Consider the following 19,058-nt stretch of genomic DNA (forward strand, 5'->3'; position numbering starts at 1 on the left):
TTATACGATAGAAACGAAGCAATGCACTTTATACCTACTGTCTCCTTCTCTCTCTCTCTCTCCAACCATTCAGAGTGAAGTAAAATTAGTTACTCACAAAAAATTGCACAAGAAATTGTTATCTTAGTATAAATACACAGAACTGACAACTGTCTTTTAGTTCTACCTTCAATGCAATTTATTCCTTGCTACTTGTTTTTGTTTCGAAATCAAGTTCATCCTTGAGGCCGGCCGCGGCGGTCTTGCGGTTCTGGCGCTGCAGTCCGGAACCGCGGGACTGCTACGGTCGCCGGTTCGAATCCTGCCTCGGGCATGGGTGTGTGTGATGTCCTTAGGTTAGTTAGGTTTAAGTAGTTCTAAGTTCTAGGGGACTTATGACCTAACATGTTGAGTCCCACTACAGAAATATGGATGATATTCACACATGAACATAAAAAAAAATTCTCACTTAATAAAATATTTTACTATGTACATTACAAGTCAAGACCAAATATTCTCTTTCTCAAGTTTCTATCTTTGTCTGTACGTACAGTTTTAAGTCATGGTGTGGGTATAACCAGGGTATTTTTCCAGAGTCGGGATAGCCCAGAATATAGCATCCTTCATTTGGAATTCTTAATTTTTGTACGGTCCTGTATCAATTATTTGCCATTTTCGGTTTACTTTCTTTATTGCTGATGCTTTTGGGTGCGGCTTTAACAACACGAGATCTTCGCGGTATTGTGGCACTTTCTTTAATTGTCGTTCATATCGTCGTTTTCTGAGAGCCGCTTGCTGACTCAAAGCCCGCACCGCCTCTTTTATTTTCTCCTCGTGACTTCCTGTTCTGGGTAGCTGAGGTATGGCTTCAAGCCACTCATCTCGCTCCGGATGGACAACCATTAATTCCTCTGGTGTAAAACCCGTGGCTTCATGAGGCAAGTTGTTATATATTTGATCAAAGATGTTGAGGTACTCACTCCACCTCGTATGCTTGGTTGCAGCATACGTCCTCATGAATCTATTGTTCTCCCGAAAAATTCTTTCCACAGGGCTTGCTTGTGGGTTAAGCGGGATATCAATATATGCATGATCCCCTTATCCCTTAAGAATTCTTCCAACTTCGTAATCTTAAAATACAAAGCATTATCTGACAAGATAGTAATAGGTTTGCCCACCTGCGGAACAAATTCAATTGCTATCCGCTTAATAATAGGGACAGAAGTGCCACGTTTTATAGCATATAACTTCACATACTTTGTGAACAAGTTATATATCGCCAAGATATACTTTACACCTCTGCGAGCAGTGGGTAAAGGTTCTGCGATATCGACTGATACCAGGCTTAGTGGTCTATTCGGTGTAATAGGGTGCAAATCTCCTCTTGTACCTATATTAGTGGCTTTAACCTTTTCACACGTGGTACAGCTGCCTACTTGTTTCTATAGGTTCGGATAACAGCAATAGGCAGTGATTTTACTTGTACACTTTCTTATACCGAAATGTCCGCAACATTGGTGTGTATACCAGATTAGATTTTCTATACCCCCTTCCTGAATACAAACAAGCCATTCTTCACAATTAGATTTCTTTCTGTAGAACAAAACATTGTCCTTGATTTTATAGTGCCTCTGTAATTCACTATCCTCCCTACTGCTAAGCATTTCTCGCACGGTTCGCCGCAGGGGATCTGCCTGTTGCTAATTCGCTATGTTCTTGAACATAAACAAGTATTTCCGTCGTCGAGCTCCATCCTGCAACAGCAGTGCTTTATACTCGGATGATGGCTATACTAATTCAGCGAATTAGCCTAATCCTTGTGGTAAACACGGCAATGCATCCGCCACCACATTTTGACTTCCCTTTACATGTCTTGTTTCAAATATATATCCTTGTAAGGCCAAAATCCACCGAGCTAATTGAGCATGTACAGGGTGTTTCAAAATTGACCGGTATATTTGAAACGGCAATAAAAACTAAACGAGCAGCGATAGAAATACATCGTTTGTTGCAATATGCTTGGGACAACAGTACATTTTTAGGCGGACAAACTTTCGAAATTACGCTAGTTACAATTTTCAACAACAGATGGCGCTGCGGTCTGGGAAACTCTATAGTACGATATTTTCCACATATCCACCATGCGTAGCAATAATATGGCGTCGTCTCTGAATTAAATTACCCGAAACCTTTGACAACGTGTCTGGCGGAATGGCTTCACATGCAGATGAGTTGTACTGCTTCAGCTGTTCAATTGTATCTGGATTCTGGCGGTACACCTGGTCTTTCAAGTGTCCCCACAGAAAGAAGTCACAGGGCTTCATGTCTGGCGAATAGGGAGGCCAATCCACGCCGCCTCCTGTATGTTTCGGATAGCCCAAAGCAAACACACGATCATCGAAATATTCATTCAGGAAATTAAAGACGTCGGCCGTGCGATGTGGCCGGGCACCATCTTGCATAAACCATGAGGTGTTCGCAGTGTCGTCTAAGGCAGTTTGTACCGCCACAAATTCACGAAGAATGTCCAGATAGCGTGATGCAGTAATCGTTTCGGATCTGAAAAATGGGCCAATGATTCCTTTGGAAGAAATGGCGGCCCAGACCAGTACTTTTTGAGGATGCAGGGACGATGGGACTGCAACATGGGGCTTTTCGGTTCCCCATATGCGCCAGTTCTGTTTATTGACGAAGCCGTCCAGGTGAAAATAAGCTTCGTCAGTAAACCAAATGCTGCCCACATGCATATCGCCGTCATCACTCCTGTGCACTATATCGTTAGCGAATGTCTCTCGTGCAGCAATGGTTGCGGCGCTGAGGGGTTGCCGCGTTTGAATTTTGTATGGATAGAGCTGTAAACTATGGCGCATGAGACGATACGTGGACGTTGGCGCATTTGGACCGCAGCTGCAACACGGCGAAAGGAAACCCGAGGCCGCCGTTGGATCACCTGCTGCACTAGCTGCGCGTTGCCCTCTGTGGTTGCCGTACGCGGTCGCCCTACCTTTCCAGCACGTTCATCCGTCACGTTCCCAGTCCGTTGAAATTTTTCAAACAGTTCCTTTATTGTATCGCTTTTCGGTCCTTTGGTTACATTAAACCTCCGTTGAAAACTTCGTCTTGTTGCAACAACACCGTGTTCTAGGTGGTGGAATTCCAACACCAGAAAAATCCTCTGTTCTAAGGAACAAACCATGTTGTCTACAGCACACTTGCACGTTGTGAACAGCACAGGCTTACAGCAGAAAGACGACGTACAGAATGGCGCACCCACAGACTGCGTTGTCTTCTATATCTTTCACATCACTTGCAGCGCCATCTGTTGTTGAAAATTGTAACTACTGTAATTTCGAAAGTTTGTCTGCCTAAAAATGCACTGTTGTCCCAAGCATATTGCAACAAACGGTGTATTTCTATCACTGCTCGTTTAGTTTTTATTGCCGTTTCAAATATACCGGTCATTTTTGAAACACCCTGTAGCAACTTACTTGATAGTAAGAAACTAAGTGCTTGGTGATCACAAAACGCTGTTACCTGCTTTCCGTATACATAGTAGTTATACTTACGGAAAGCCCAGACCACAGCTAGAGCTTCCAGCTCCGTGGCTGAGTATGCTCTTTGACAGGGTGACAAAACACGACTAGCGAAACCAATAATCTTTATCTCGGGATTCCCTGAGGTATCATCCACTTGGCATAAGCACGCCACCAGGCCTGCAGTGAAAGCATCCGTCGCAATGCAAAAATCCTTCAACGTATCAGGATGGTGAAGTACTATAGAATTCAACAAGGCCTTTCTAATTTGATCAAAGTCGTGCTTGCTTTGATCAGTAAACATCCACTGACTATGCTGTATTGTTCATCAACTGTGCAGGTGTCTGAAAAAGGAAGCTAACCCCAGATATACTTATAGTTGTTTACGATTAGTAGGCTACGGCATACTCTTTATTGCCTCTGGTTTTCCTGGTTCTGGAGAAATACCATTGGCTGATTTTATGCGTTCCAGGTACTTCATCTGGTGCCATCCAGCCTGTGAGAATATACCTAACACTCGCTGTATGAGTTCCACGTGATCCTCCAAAGTATTTGTGGCAATCAATAAATCGTCTACATGGAGTGATACTAGATCCAACAATTCTGGTCCTAGCACAGTGTCTAATGCAGAGATAAATAAACCCTCGCTAACATTCAAGCCGAATGGAAGCACGTCCTCCCATAAAAAAGTAAGGCAGTATACTAACTGCATTTTTCTGTTAAGGGGACCTGTCAATATGACATTTTCAAATCAATACTTGATAGAAACTTTACTCCATGCGACCTCTCTATTTGTTCGTCCAGGTTTTCTGGCCTTGTCCTTACTGGTATTATAATTTTGTTGATGTCTCTAGCATCAAGTACCAATCTGATATTCCCATCCGCTTTTCCCACAGCTAGTAAGGCACTACTATAGGGAGAAAGGGACGGTTCAATGATTCCCCAATCCAGCATTTTCTTTATTTCCTTCTACACAGCTTCACCTCACGGAATATGAAGCATGACAAAACGTCTGATGCGGATATACCTGCATATCACAAACGTAGCCTTGGATTTTTCCAGGTTTTTCCGAAAATGTGCCTGCGTAATCACTCAATAATTTAGAGAGCTCATGCTGCTGCACACCGGTTAAATATCCAGACTCCTTAACCTTAGATTTAATCTCCTGTTGTATCTGAACGATTTCTTCGACATATTGCTCATTTCTTTCAGGATACGTCTTTAGTGGTACATTATCCTGATTATTGATTGTAAAGGGTTCTACTTCTACCTTTTCGAACCACCAACAGTAGCTATTATGACTTGCCATTGTTTTAATCAGTGGTAATAGCAAATCCTGGGTAGGCGTTCGCAGGAAGAACAAGCCTGAAGGATGTCGATCACAGTACGCCTTTCCCTCAGGATGTCCCATCCCAGAATGCAAATTGCAGTTAAATTTTTAACTATGAGGAACGTGCATAATATCGCTTCATTTCCTATTTCTATTCTTGCTTGCACCTGGGCCTTGACACTTTGCGCCCTTCCCTAACAATGAGGCACGTGCATAATATCGCTTCATTTCCTATTTCTATTCTTGCTTGCACCTGGGCCTTGACACTTTGCGCCCTTCCCTAACAATGAGGCACGTGCATAATATCGCTTCATTTCCTATTTCTATTCTTGCCTGCACTTGGGCCTTGACACTTTGTGCCTTTCCATTTAGCACCCCCGTAATTTTACAATTTTGAACCGGCAGCGTAGGCAGTCTTTTATTGTCGTTAATAACGTTAAAGAAATCTTCAGACATTACTGGCAGAGCCGCTCCTGTGTCAGTCAAAACCTTAGAAAGTACACCGTTTACTTTCATGTGTACTGCGGCTTGCACAATCTCAGTTTGCTGGTCAGAACATTTACGCGGTTCGGTGATTAATTCCTCCCGAAAATCCTGGTCGTCGTTATATGGCAGCATATCCATCCGATAATTGTTATATTCGAGTCTGCCTTCGCTTCTATTCCTCGTTATCGACTGCCGAAGGCTTTCATAGACCCACTGTAGTTTATTGGCTGGTTCTCCTCGGTAACTTCTACTATTTGCACATTGTGCTGCCTGTTCGTACTATTTTGTGAGGTACTTGGTTTATTAACCCATGTTGGAGGCGCAGTATTCCCCGGCGTGAGAATAGCCGCGACACTATTAATCGGGACTCCCTGCTCCGGTCTAGTTGACTGCGCCGACCAGTTAGCAGTCACATTCTGACACCCCTGGGCGCCTCCTTGTTTCATATTTTTAGGTTGAATATTACTTCCGTAATTCTCATCGTTTCTCCTTTTTCGATTGGTCGTGTCACTTCTATCCTTATTGGGCAAGCAGTTACCGCTCGACATACCACTTCCTATGTTTCCATTACCTCCTTTTTGTCCATTCGCTCTCTCATAACTGTTACCGCCACATTCATGTCCTCAATTATTATTTCTGTTTTGATTTCCATAGCCGTTACTTCTAGGTTTATGGTTATTATTTATCCGCTCACCGTTATTGCTTTGTTGTCGTGCATCCTCTTGTATCAAATCTAGAGAATCTACGACCAACATGAAGATCAAAACCGTTATCAGGTACGTGTACCAATTCTCTGCTTATTGAGATCGGCAACTTATATTTCAATATCCTAAGCACGTCGCGTTTGGTGATCGGCTCCGACCAGTACCTCGTTTTGTTAATATAATTTTCAAAGTATTTTCTAAGTGTTCCTGGCTTGAAATTGTACATCTCCGGATTTTATACCTGTTTCCGCAATCTCTCTTGTATACTTGCCGACCAAAATTTGGCCAAAAATTGTTGCTCGGAAACACTCAAGGAATGAAAGTTCTCTGCAACTTCAGATGCCCATAATGCGGCATCTCCGGTGCTACATCAGATAACAAACTGTATGTTTTGCCTTTCCTGCCACGATGCAGGTAACACATTCTTAAAACTCTTTATAAATAGTACCTGCTAACTGGATTTCTTCTCTTCGGAAACTAGCTGAAATTTTCCATGTTTCAATAACGACACTTCCTGTTTCAGTGTGGTCAGAGTGTGAGCTTCATTGCGAACAATTAAAGGGTTATTTTTACCTGTATTCGCTACATATGGACTGACAGTTACATTGTTTACTAGTGGGTTTCCGCTCGCGCCTCGATTTGAAGCATAGTTTTCGTCCTGCTGTACATTCCATGAACGACTGCAGCAGGGACTGGTACGGCACACTTCATGATTCCATTATCATAGTCATTCACTAGTTCTTCCGCAATCTCGGGTCCTGCCGGTTCGTAGTTTTTGGATGTACCTTGCTGAGTCTTGTGTTCAACATGGTCAAGCATTACAAGCTTCACTCCAGCTTCTACCTTTCGATCGACAGTTAAAGAAATTTCCTCGATGCCTTCGGTTAATAGCTTAACTTTGTCATCGAGAGATTCCTGCACCTCTTTGACCTCTGATACCTCTCCAGCCAAAGTAATTACTTTATCGAGTAAATCCTGTAAATTTTTCTTCACTTCCGATACCTCAGATTCAACCTTTTCTATCTCGTTGTTAGAATGTTCTAATATGCGTTGATCCCTTTTGTCGAGAGAACGATTCAGTTTTTGTATCAACGCTTGTTCGCGTTTGACTAACCGGTCATCTACTTTGGCGATTCGGTTAGTCTCAACTTTTTCGAAATACTCATTCTGGCGTTGGATATCCTCCTCGCGCTCTCTTATCCTCTGTTGTTCCATTAACTGCTGTTCTTTCTTTCTTTGCTGTTAAATTAATTCTGATTTCCGGAATAGCTGTACAAACATATCGCTTTGATTTGCCAAGTATACCTGCGTGCTTAACTTACGTCTGCTTTCCCTCAGTTGATTGCTCTCGCGGGCTCAACATTCTCTTGTCCGCCCAGAGATTGTATACTCGGTTTAGAAATATCAATCTGCGATACTACACTATCAGGTGGGATCGTAGTTTGTTCATTTCCATTAGCTCCCGACCCTCCTGCCAATGATCCAGGATTGTTCTCTAGTTGGTCATCACTTTCATAACTCTCAACCTCCACACGGTTAAGTCTAGTATTTGGCCTAACCATGTTGCTAGCGAATACTAATCAGTTCACACACAAAAAAATCAGACGATAACAACACAACACTACATAATCTAATACTTACAGTTGAAAAACTAGAAGACAGTTATGTGTACAGATTATTTTAACTGCGTGCGCCCAGGTGCTACTGAGTAGTCTTAGCTAGAAAACTGGTCGCGTGCATTCGGTTCCATACCTTGCGGTCTGTGCAAAATGTAAGATACAGTATTGTTCTCCAATCACTCATTCAGTTTTCTATCAGCTTGTCGTCGTTTCCGTGCGTAGGGTGCATGAAACGGAAACGTTTATTCACAAGTCTGTTAGATGTAAACTACTGCAATACGTAACTTAGTATCGTGCTTTCGTCTCGATCCCCCATTACTATATAACAAGAGTAGCATCTACAAACGAAATACTATAATGGAACTGGAATCCTGTGACCAGACCTTTTCTGCCTGGGATGTTATCTCGTTATATAAAGAAAAGCTGCAAGTAAACATTGTTAAATTATTATCAGCGGCCGCCCGGCTCGTAGGATCTGCAACAAAGGTAACTGTCCTAACCGACAGCATGTCTCGTAGATGAGCTAAAAGAAAAATGTTAACGATATTCTAAAATGGCGCCTAACAATGAAAATTCCTTGTTAAGGCCCATATCTCCGTAGGACAATCCAGGTATCAGATTACAGATTGATTGACCGCATACACAAATCCGTTTGACAAAATAATGATTATATTTTTCTACCAATTACTATAATGGAACTGGAATCCTGTGACCAGACCTGTTCTGTCTGGGATGTTATCTCGTTATATAAAGGAAAGCTGCAAGTCAACATTGTTAAATTATTATCAGCGGCCGCCCGGCTCGTAGGATCTGCAACAAAGTTAACGGTCCTAACCGACAGCATGTCTCGTAGATGAGCTAAAAGAAAAATGTTAACGATATTCTAAAATGGCGCCTAACAATGAAAATTATTTGTTAAGGCCCATATCTCCGTAGGACAATCCAGGTATCAGATTACAAATTGATTGACCGCATACACAAATCCTTTTGACAAAATAATGATTATATTTTTCTACCAACTACTATAATGGATCTGGAATCCTGTGACCAGACCTTTTCTGCCTGGGACGTTATGTCGTTATATAAAGAAAAGCTGCAAGTCAACATTGTTAAATTATTATCAGCGGCCGCCTGGCTCGTAGGATCTGCAACAAAGTTAACGGTCCTAACTGACAGCATGTCTCGTAGATGAGCTAAAAGAAAAATGTTAACGATATTCTAAAATGGCGCCTAACAATGAAAATTATTTGTTAAGGCCCATATCTCCGTAGGACAATCCAGGTATCAGATAACAAATTGATTGACCGCATACACAAATCCTTTTGACAAAATAATGATTATATTTTTCTACCAACTACTATAATGGATCTAGAATCCTGTGACCAGACCTTTTCTGCCTGGGATGTTATGTCGTTATATAAAGAAATGCTGCAAGTCAACATTGATAAATTATTATCAGCGGCCGCCCGGCTCGTAGGATCTGCAACAAAGGTAACTGTCCTAACCGACAGCATGTCTCGTAGATGAGCTAAAAGAAAAATGTTAACGATATTCTAAAATGGCGCCTAACAATGAAAATTCCTTGTTAAGGCCCATATCTCCGTAGGACAATCCAGGTATCAGATTACAAATTGATTGACTGCATACACAAATGCTTTGGCAAAATAATGATTATATTTTTCTACCAACTACTATAATGGATCTGGAATCCTGTGACCAGACCTTTTCTGCCTGGGATGTTATCTCGTTATATAAAGAAAAGCTGCAAGTAAACATTGTTAAATTATTATCAGCGGCCGCCCGGCTCGTAGGATCTGCAACAAAGTTAACGGTCCTAACTGACAGCATGTCTCGTAGATGAAATAAAAGAAAAATGTTAACGATATTCTAAAATGGCGCCTAACAATGAAAATTATTTGTTAAGGCCCATATCTCCGTAGGACAATCCAGGTATCAGATTACAAATTGATTGACTGCATACACAAATCCTTTTGACAAAATAATGATTATATTTTTCTACCAACTACTATAATGGATCTGGAATCCTGTGACCAGACCTTTTCTGCCTGGGATGTTATCTCGTTATATAAAGAAAAGCTGCAAGTCAACATTGTTAAATTATTATCAGCGGCCGCCCGGCTCGTAGGATCTGCAACAAAGTTAACGGTCCTAACCGACAGCATGTCTCGTAGATGAGCTAAAAGAAAAATGTTAACGATATTCTAAAATGGCGCCTAACAATGAAAATTATTTGTTAAGGCCCATATCTCCGTAGGACAATCCAGGTATCAGATTACAAATTGATTGACCGCATACACAAATCCTTTGGCAAAATAATGTATATATTCTCTACCAATTACTATAATGGAACTGAAATCCTGTGACCAGACCATTTCTGCCTGGGATGTTATCTCGTTATATAAAGAAAAGCTGCAAGTCAACATTGTTAAATTATTATCAGCGGCCGCCAGGCTCGTAGGATCTGCAACAAAGGTGACTGTCCGCACCGACAGCGTGTCTCGTAGATGAGCTAAAAGAAAAATGTTAACGATATTCTAAAATGGCGCCTAACAATGAAAATTCCTTGTTAAGGCCCATATCTCCGTAGGACAATCCAGGTATCAGATTACAAATTGATTGACCGCATATACAAATCCTTTGGCAAAATAATGTATATATTCTCTACCAATTACCATAATGGAACTGAAATCCTGTGACCAGACCTTTTCTGCCTGGGATGTTATCTCGTTATATAAAGAAAAGCTGCAAGTCAACTTTGTTAAATTATTATCAGCGGCCGCCCGGCTCGTAGGATCTGCAACAAAGGTAACTGTCCTAACCGACAGCATGTCTCGTAGATGAGCTAAAAGAAAAATGTTAACGATATTCTAAAATGGCGCCTAACAATGAAAATTATTTGTTAAGGCCCATATCTCCGTAGGACAATTCAGGTATCAGATTACAAATTGATTGACTGCATACACAAATCCTTTGGCAAAATAATGATTATATTTATCTACCAATTACTATAATGGAACTGAAATCCTGTGACCAGACCTTTTCTGCCTGGGATGTTATCTCGTTATATAAAGAAAAGCTGCAAGTCAACATTGTTAAATTATTATCAGTGGCCGCCCGGCTCGTAGGATCTGCAACAAAGGTAACTGTCCTAACCGACAGCATGTCTCGTAGATGAGCTAAAAGGAAAATGTTAACGATATTCTAAAATGGCGCCTAACAATGAAAATTCCTTGTTAAGGCCCATATCTCCGTAGGACAATCCAGGTATCAGATTACAAATTGATTGACCCCATACACAAATCCTTTGGCAAAATAATGATTACATTTATCTACCAATTACTATAATGTAACTGAAATCCTGTGACCAGACCTTTTCTGCCTGGGATGTTATCTCGTTATATAAAGAAAAGCTGCAAGTCAACATTGTTAAATTATTATCAGCAGCCGCCCGGCTCGTAGGATCTGCCACAAAGGTAACTGTCCTTACCGACAGCATGTCTCGTAAATGAGCTAAAAGAAAAATGTTAACGATATTCTAAAATGGCGCCTAACAATGAAAATTCTTTGTTAAGGCCCATATCTCCGTAGGAGAATCCAGGTATCAGATTACAAATTGATTGACCGCATACACAAATTCTTTTGACAAAATAATCGTTATATTTATCTGGTTTTAAGTACAACTTACATTATTAGCTGGTACAGCAAGATCAGCATTACACAAGAACGTCCTCTTAGGTCTGAACCCAAGCAGATAAGATAAGCAAATGGACATAGGAAAGACAGTTCTTGCACATAAGCGCAGGAATCCATGAAATGACATGTCCATTAGTTCTATTTCGCCTTCTTTGGTGTAGCTTGTCGGTTCTTTAAAACATTTATCGTAATGATTAGTTTACATTTTTGTAAACCCAAGACGACCCCGAAGAAACAGTAGACCAGGCCACTCCAAGAGTTGTTAAAAGCTGATGCTGAATTTACCGGTGTGGTGCTCAACAAGATTCTTTCGATTTGCTACGAAAAGCTCTGACGACTGACCCTATATTTGATCTGTATCTTGAGAGAGCACCTACAGAACTATACACAAATGCCTGTGGGTATGAGATCGGCGCTATTCTGGTGCAAATTTCGGATGGAAAAAGGAAGGCTATAGCCTAAGCGTCTAGGAGACTTAAAAAAGCCGAGAGAAACTACTCAACTACAGAAAGAGAAAGTCGTGCTGTGATCTGAGCAGTGTGCAAATTTCGTCAGTATCTCTATGGAAGACCATTCACAGTTGTCACAGATAATCATTCACTTTCTTGGTTGACAGGTCTTAAGGATCCAACAGGTCGACTCGCCAGGTAGGCACTACGTCTTCAGGAGTATGACATTAGCATAGTGTACAAAAGTGGAAGGAAACACCAAGATGCCGACTGTCTCTCAAGAAACCCTGTGCAAGAACATCCAGACTTTGATGAAGATAGTGAATGTCTCGCTGCACTTTAGGATCTCTCTGCTGAGCAGAAGAAGAACGCCAAGATATTTAAAATCATGCTCGCTTTAAATCGGGCCGGCCGATGTGGCAGAGTGGTTCTAGGCGCTTCAGTCTGGAACCGTGTGACAGATACGGTCTCAGGTTCAAATCCTGCCTCGGGCAAGGATGTGTGTGATGTCCTTAATTTAGTTAGGTTTAAGTAGTTCTAAGTTCTAAGGGGTTGATGACCTCAGATATTAAGTCCCATAGTGCTCAGAGCCATTTGAACCATTTGAACCTTAAATCGGTTAGAAGACGCGAAAGGACAATTTAAGGTAGTTAATGGATTACTTTGCAAGAATAACTTTGATGTGTTTGGAAAGAGGTGTCTACCAGTGATTCCTAAACACATGCGCTTACATGTTCTACAGAAATTCCATGACACTCAAGAGGCCGGACATTTAGGATTTACTAAGACATACGATAGAATCCGCAAGAGTTTTTCTGGCCAGGTTTATTTAGGACTCTCTGTCACTATGTGTCGCACTGTCCAGAGTGCCAAAGGAGAAAGGCAGTTCCTCTGAAACCACCTGACCGACTCATACCAGTTCCACCAGCCGAAACACCTTTCCAGCGGCTTTGGATTGACCTCGGACGACTTCCGACGTCTGCTACTGGCAATAGATGTCTTACAGTTTGCACTGATTATCTGACACGCTATGCCATTACAAAAGCCGTGAAAACAGCCGAAACATTTGAGGTAACCAAATTCACAGTGGAAGACACTGTCTTAAAACCCGGTGCCCCAAGATCGTTAATAACGGATCAAGGGACAGTTTTTCAAACGAATCTTGTGACAAAGATAAACCGTCGGTGCAACATTCCGCATCACATGACGACTGCCTACCATCCGCAAACTAACGGGCTTACTGAATGCCTTAATAAGACCTTGGTCAACATGCTATCAATGTTCGCCAATGTTGAGTAGAGCAACTGGGATGAGCTTATCGTGACACCACATGATTTACATCCTGATGCATGGGCGTGAGGCAACTACCACGATGGACACTGTGTGGACGGCGACTACATCGGCCAGTTGTTAACCAGAGCTGAGGAAGCTCGGCAGTTAGCTCGACTCCGCACGCTGCAGGCTCAAGAAAACGATCGCCGAAGGTATGACGCGAGCCACCGCTTTGTTGTCTACCAGCCTGGTGACCTCGTCTGGATCATCACTCCTGTTCGGAAGCTCCTCAGGCGCTACTTTGGACCTTATTAGGTTGTAAGACAGTTGTCTGATGTTACTTATAAAGTTGAAGATTTGGACCGCGACGCAAGACGACGAAAGATCAGAGATACGGTGCACGTCCTTCGAATGAAGCCCTACAAGGATCCTGCCACGCAGGGTAAATTCGATACTCCAGCGACAGGCAACAAGCGGAAAGGTGACGAAGCGCGTGGCAGAAAAAAAGTTTTAAGAACATCACCGCCAGGGCGAGCATCAGTCATCGGGAGTCGAAGTATGCAGGACCGATGACTCGTTCCTGGACTAGGAGGACGCAACACCGAGTAGCTGTTCACTTAAGGAGGGATAAATGTCGCAGAACAAGTGGTGTCGAGGTTATGATACTAAATTGTTGCGTGGAGGGTCGTGAGTTCAATGTTCACCTGGACGGTTCAATTTTAATTTCTATATTCGGTGCGAGTAGATTCTAGAAGTATCCACAAATGTGAAGAATCATTGTACTGAAATGGTCTTTAGCTGTATATATACTGTATGTGTTCTGGCTGGTCGCAGTTCGTTCCGCTGAATAAACCTTCGCTAATTGAAGTTAGTGTTCGTCATTCATCTAACTACAACTTCTTTCTTTTTTCTTTTTAGATGCAGTCAAATTTCAAAGAATGGGGCACTTCTGCTTTACCTTTTGTTCGCCATAATATTGACACGATTTTCTGAATAGTAAATTTCGTCTAGGAGAGATGGGTAAGCCTACGATGTCTTAACATTATGAGTATATTTTAGACATTCCTTTACTAATTTTAATATCCGTAAAAAGTGGTGACACTGTACTTCGCGTTTTACCCCGTAGGTTCACCTGATTACATGGCCTAAAGCCGCGATACTGGTCGTGTTTTAACAAACAACATTTTTACCAGCTATGAGCGGTGGTCTTCCTAACACCATGCCTTTCAACAGCTGCGGTTTCCCGGAATATAAAATAGTTTGTGACAGTAAATTTCGTTCAGACGTAAAGCTTCAGTCAGCAGATATTTAGAAAGCGTCGCTGAAGTAAATTTCGTTGTTCCCTTTTCTAACATGAATCCTGTGATCCATCGATAAACGGAAACAGGCAGATTCAACTTTTATTTCCGGAAAGTGCTTGACACGTTTACCCATGGGAGACTGTTAACGATGGTACGAACATATGGAGCATATGTGTGTGACTCGCAGACTACGTAGAAACAACGGAACCTAGTGTTTTATCCTCGATGGCGAGTGTCCAGCAGGAACAAAGATCTCGTTAGTAGTGCCCCAGGGAAGTATCATAGGACCGATATTATTCTCTACATTCATAACCGAGCTGATGGAGAAGATGAATAGCAGTCTGGGACCGTTTGATGATCATGCTTTGTTGCGTGGTTAGGTATTGTCGTTAAATGGCTGAAGGTAGATACCGAAATGAATGAGAAACGAAACATTTGCGATATGGTGTTTGAGAAAAATTTAGAAAATTTGATAGGCTAATAAGATAACGAATGAGGAGGAATGGAATTTTAGGAAATCACTGACGAGAAGAAGGGGCAGGATGGAAGTATTCTCTTAATGTTTCAGGGGATAAATTGCATCGTACTAGAGGGAGCTGTGGAGGGTATAAACTGTAGAGGAAGCTAGAGATTGGAAAACATCCAACAAGTAATTGAGGCCATACGTAGCAACTGCTACTTCGAGAAGGAGATGTTGGCATAGGAGCGGAATCACGGCGGGCCGCATCAAACCAGTGAGAACAGAATGATTCTTGATGGCTAATTCAAAGTTCTATTTGTTGTGATTAATGACAGCTTCATCCAAATGTAGAAAAATCCAAGTTAAAGCACATGAGTAGGAAGAACCATCGCGTAATGTTCGATAACAACATTAGTAGTCTGCTGCTTGACACGGTAAGCGTCGATTAAATATCTAGGCGTAACTTTGATATGAAATGGAACCAGAATGTAAGAAGGGTAGTAGGAAGGGCAAATGGTCGACTTCTGTTTATGTGAGAATTTTATGGAAGTTAACTCAATCATTAAAAAGCGGCTTATATAACAAGAAGCGGCTTATATAGCAGTAGTACGACCCATTCTTGAGTAATGCTTCAGTTTCTGAGATCCCTATCTGTTCCAGTTAAACGAAGACAACGAAGCAATTCTGAGGGAAGTCACTAGACTTGTTACTGCTTTGTTCGATTAATATTCAAGTGCTGCTGAGATTATTCATGAACTCAAATGAAAATCCCTGGAGTGATGACGTTGGTTTTTCGAAATACTATTGAAACAATTTAGAGAAGCGATATTTGAAACTGTGTTCAGAAAGAGTCTACTGCGACTAAGATACATCTGCCATCAAGAGCACCAGGTCAGGGGTCTTAAGGAGCCATATAACCAGCCGTTTCTCTCACTCTGTTTGCGAGGGGATCAAGAAAGGAAATGACTATTACTGGTAAAATATACTCTCTGCCATTCACCACACTGTGGCTTGCGAAAGATGTGTGTAGATATTCATGTGGATACAGGAGCAGAAATATTTGTGAAAGCTCAGAACTGTGTGCCAGACATGATCCTGAAGCGAAATGAGGTTTTGGCACTGATTGTATTTTCAGTCTAAATCAGCACGTTATGAAATTATCAATTACACGAAGCTACTTGCATATTTATATTGGAAGGTAAGTAGCTGAGGGAAGAGGTAATTGAATTTTCGACGATAGACGCAATGCTATCTTATCAAATGTGTTTTAGTGCTTTGTCCTCCAGCACTTATGAATATCGAGCGTCATGCTATCCACGGAGGGCGATGCGACGAGTAGGAATAGATACACAAATCTTCAGCATAAGGAAAAAGCAGAACAGGTTAGGGAAACATTAACTATTCATGGGGAGTGGATCACTCCGGAAGAATTTGTGACCATACATGAACATCAGTTCACATAGGCGTTAGGCACCAGTATAAGGGAATGTGTCTGTTAATAGCTAAAATATCTTGTATGCTACAACTGATGAAAGTATTCCTTGAGCACAGCGGTGACATGGAAAACTTTTCATTACGTTCAGTGTAGACCAGTTTAACGCGGGTACGATTTTATTCACGTGGAACTATTCATTTAGTGGCGTTTTTAGTACAGTAGTGATCAAGAACTTCGACGAGCAACTTCTTTCCCCCTTCAAACAGGTCACAGTAGCATGAAAATATGGGGTCTTGACGAGATAAAGTGTATTTATATTCGTTTTTCTCTATCTTAATCGAACGTCTACCGATAATGAAAATAAATTGTAGCACTCCTTCATATATAATTAGAGCGTGTCGGATGTTTCTACCGTCGTGAAGTTTAGATTGCAACGCCACTCGGGAATTCATTTGCATTTGTTAGCCACTTTGAGGTTAACGCTCTGTAAACTTCTAGACCTAATTTATGCAGACCACAGAAGAGTAAATAAGTTTCATAAGAACTCCGACAGTAGCAGTTCTGCAAAGTAAGCAGTGATTTCATTAAGAGTCCTTTGCAGTGACACGATGCCCTATGAAAAAGAATTTTTCCCTCATTTCAATTTCCTTCATAATTACCTTTTTAAATGTGTTTTAGCTACCATCTCCGCGAGTGAAAGTTGAAAGTTCACAGAATTACAAACTATATGCACTCGACAGTTTTCTCTGTTAACTCATTAAATGGCAAATGCTCCAGCCCCTTAATACAGAGAAGTAATACGTAATCACTAGATGCGACCACAAAGGACTTACCAACAGCAATGAAATTTGTTCTAATGTTTTTCACAGATTTCTACATTCAGTTCGAGCCAGTAAAGGGGTGCGGTGATTATTCCCTTCCGACTTAATCGATGTATTGTTTCTTTAAATCATTTTGGGCGAATGCGTGCGGCACCTACGAGAAATCCGCCATTTATTACTTTCACTTTATCTTCTCTATTCCAAGTTTTCTCTCATTTTTAGCTCTTTAAAGTGAAATCAGAGCGGGCAATCGGTTTGAACATATTCCTGCCACATATACATCATCTGTTATTCATCCTATTTGTCATTTCGATACAGCAACTGGCACCCAGTGTGTTATTAGACCCGTGAAGTAAAGACTACATCTCGCTTCCCTCTCATGAGCCAAGAGGACGTAGCTCTTGCATTACAAGTTGCTATAAAACATCAAATGTGTCCTACTCTGTGTTCGGTATTTTCTGTAGTCTTAGACATTACGTAAATCGTTTAACTATCACTTCAGTCATGAATTGTGAAAATTTTTGGTTAATTGCGGTACTAAGAGCACTTGCAAATAGAAATTGCGATTCAAACTGTATAGTCTGCGCATTTAATTCAAACTGTGTAGTCTGCGCATTTTGTATTCACTTAAACTGGTTCGTTTCTTTTCTGGTTGAAAATGAATTAATGTATGTATGCGATACACCACTAACCACTTGACTTTTCAATAATTAAGAATTTAGCAAAAATATATGTACATTATAATACCTGATGAAGGAATGTGAAGGGATATGATTACCCAATAAAATAAATTTCTCGTATCAGGAAGGGGCAGTTACGATGCTCATTCCCATGCGTTTAAAGGAAAATACAATAAATGGCACAAGAAAGGGAAAGTGAAACCTGTCGCAACATCTGCTAATGATTACTAGCAGGGAAACTACATAAATGTTGTCAAAATGTTTTACACTCTGCAGCACGAGAAAAAAAGACATGAATAATCAATATGGTTCAAATGACTCTGTGCACTACGGGACTTAACTTCTGAGGTCATCAGTCCCCTAGAACTTAGAACTACTTCAATCTAACCTAACCTAAGAACATCACATAATTCCATGCCCGAGGCAGGATTCGAACCAGCGACCGTAGCGGGGGTGTGGTTCCAGACTGTAGCACCTAGAACAGCTCGGCCACACCGGCCGGTTGAATAATCAATAGAACACGGTATCTCATTACATAAAGTAAAAGTAATACGCTCCTTTTCTAAATTGCGAAATTCATTCTTTCAGTACGTTGTCAAATGTTCATTCCTGAACATATCCTGCTCTTCATAAATTACGGAATAATAGCAAGATACTCGCACCCACTTAATTGCCTTACAATTGAAAGTAAACATAAATTATACGTTAATGAAAGTAACTAATGCAGTCTATATTGATTATCGACACTGCTCCCCTCACAGCATTAATACGAAGGTTAAATGAAACCGCTACGATCAACTTCTTGTAACTACTATCTACATTGGATGTATACCGACAAAGAGGAAGTAAGTCTTTAGTTGTACGATATACTTACGTTCCTTCACTTTTAATTCATGAATGTGGCGTGCAATATATCGTAGTTTGCATATATCTCAGATGCTTCCGAAGCTGAGTGGTCAACGTTGCTGATTGCCGTGCGGAAGGCTCGGGTCCGATTCCCGATACTGCCAAGGATATTTCGTTGGTGGGAGGACTGAAAGGGGGTACACTCAGCCTCGTGAGGCAAATTGAGGAACTACGCGAGGAGTAGTAGTTCTCGAAAACTGACAACGGCCGCGAGGGCGGTGTGTGGACCACACGACACTCCATATGGGATCCAATGACACCATCGACTGATGTGCTCACCGGTCTCTGTGGTCGGAGTTCACAGTTCGCTTTCCTCCCTCTCCTTCCTCAAACCTTCCTCGTTCTCTCTCCCCTTCCTCTTTGTCTCTG

Source organism: Schistocerca americana, chromosome 3 (assembly GCF_021461395.2).
Source record: "Schistocerca americana isolate TAMUIC-IGC-003095 chromosome 3, iqSchAmer2.1, whole genome shotgun sequence".
NCBI classification, from domain to species: domain Eukaryota; kingdom Metazoa; phylum Arthropoda; class Insecta; order Orthoptera; family Acrididae; genus Schistocerca; species Schistocerca americana.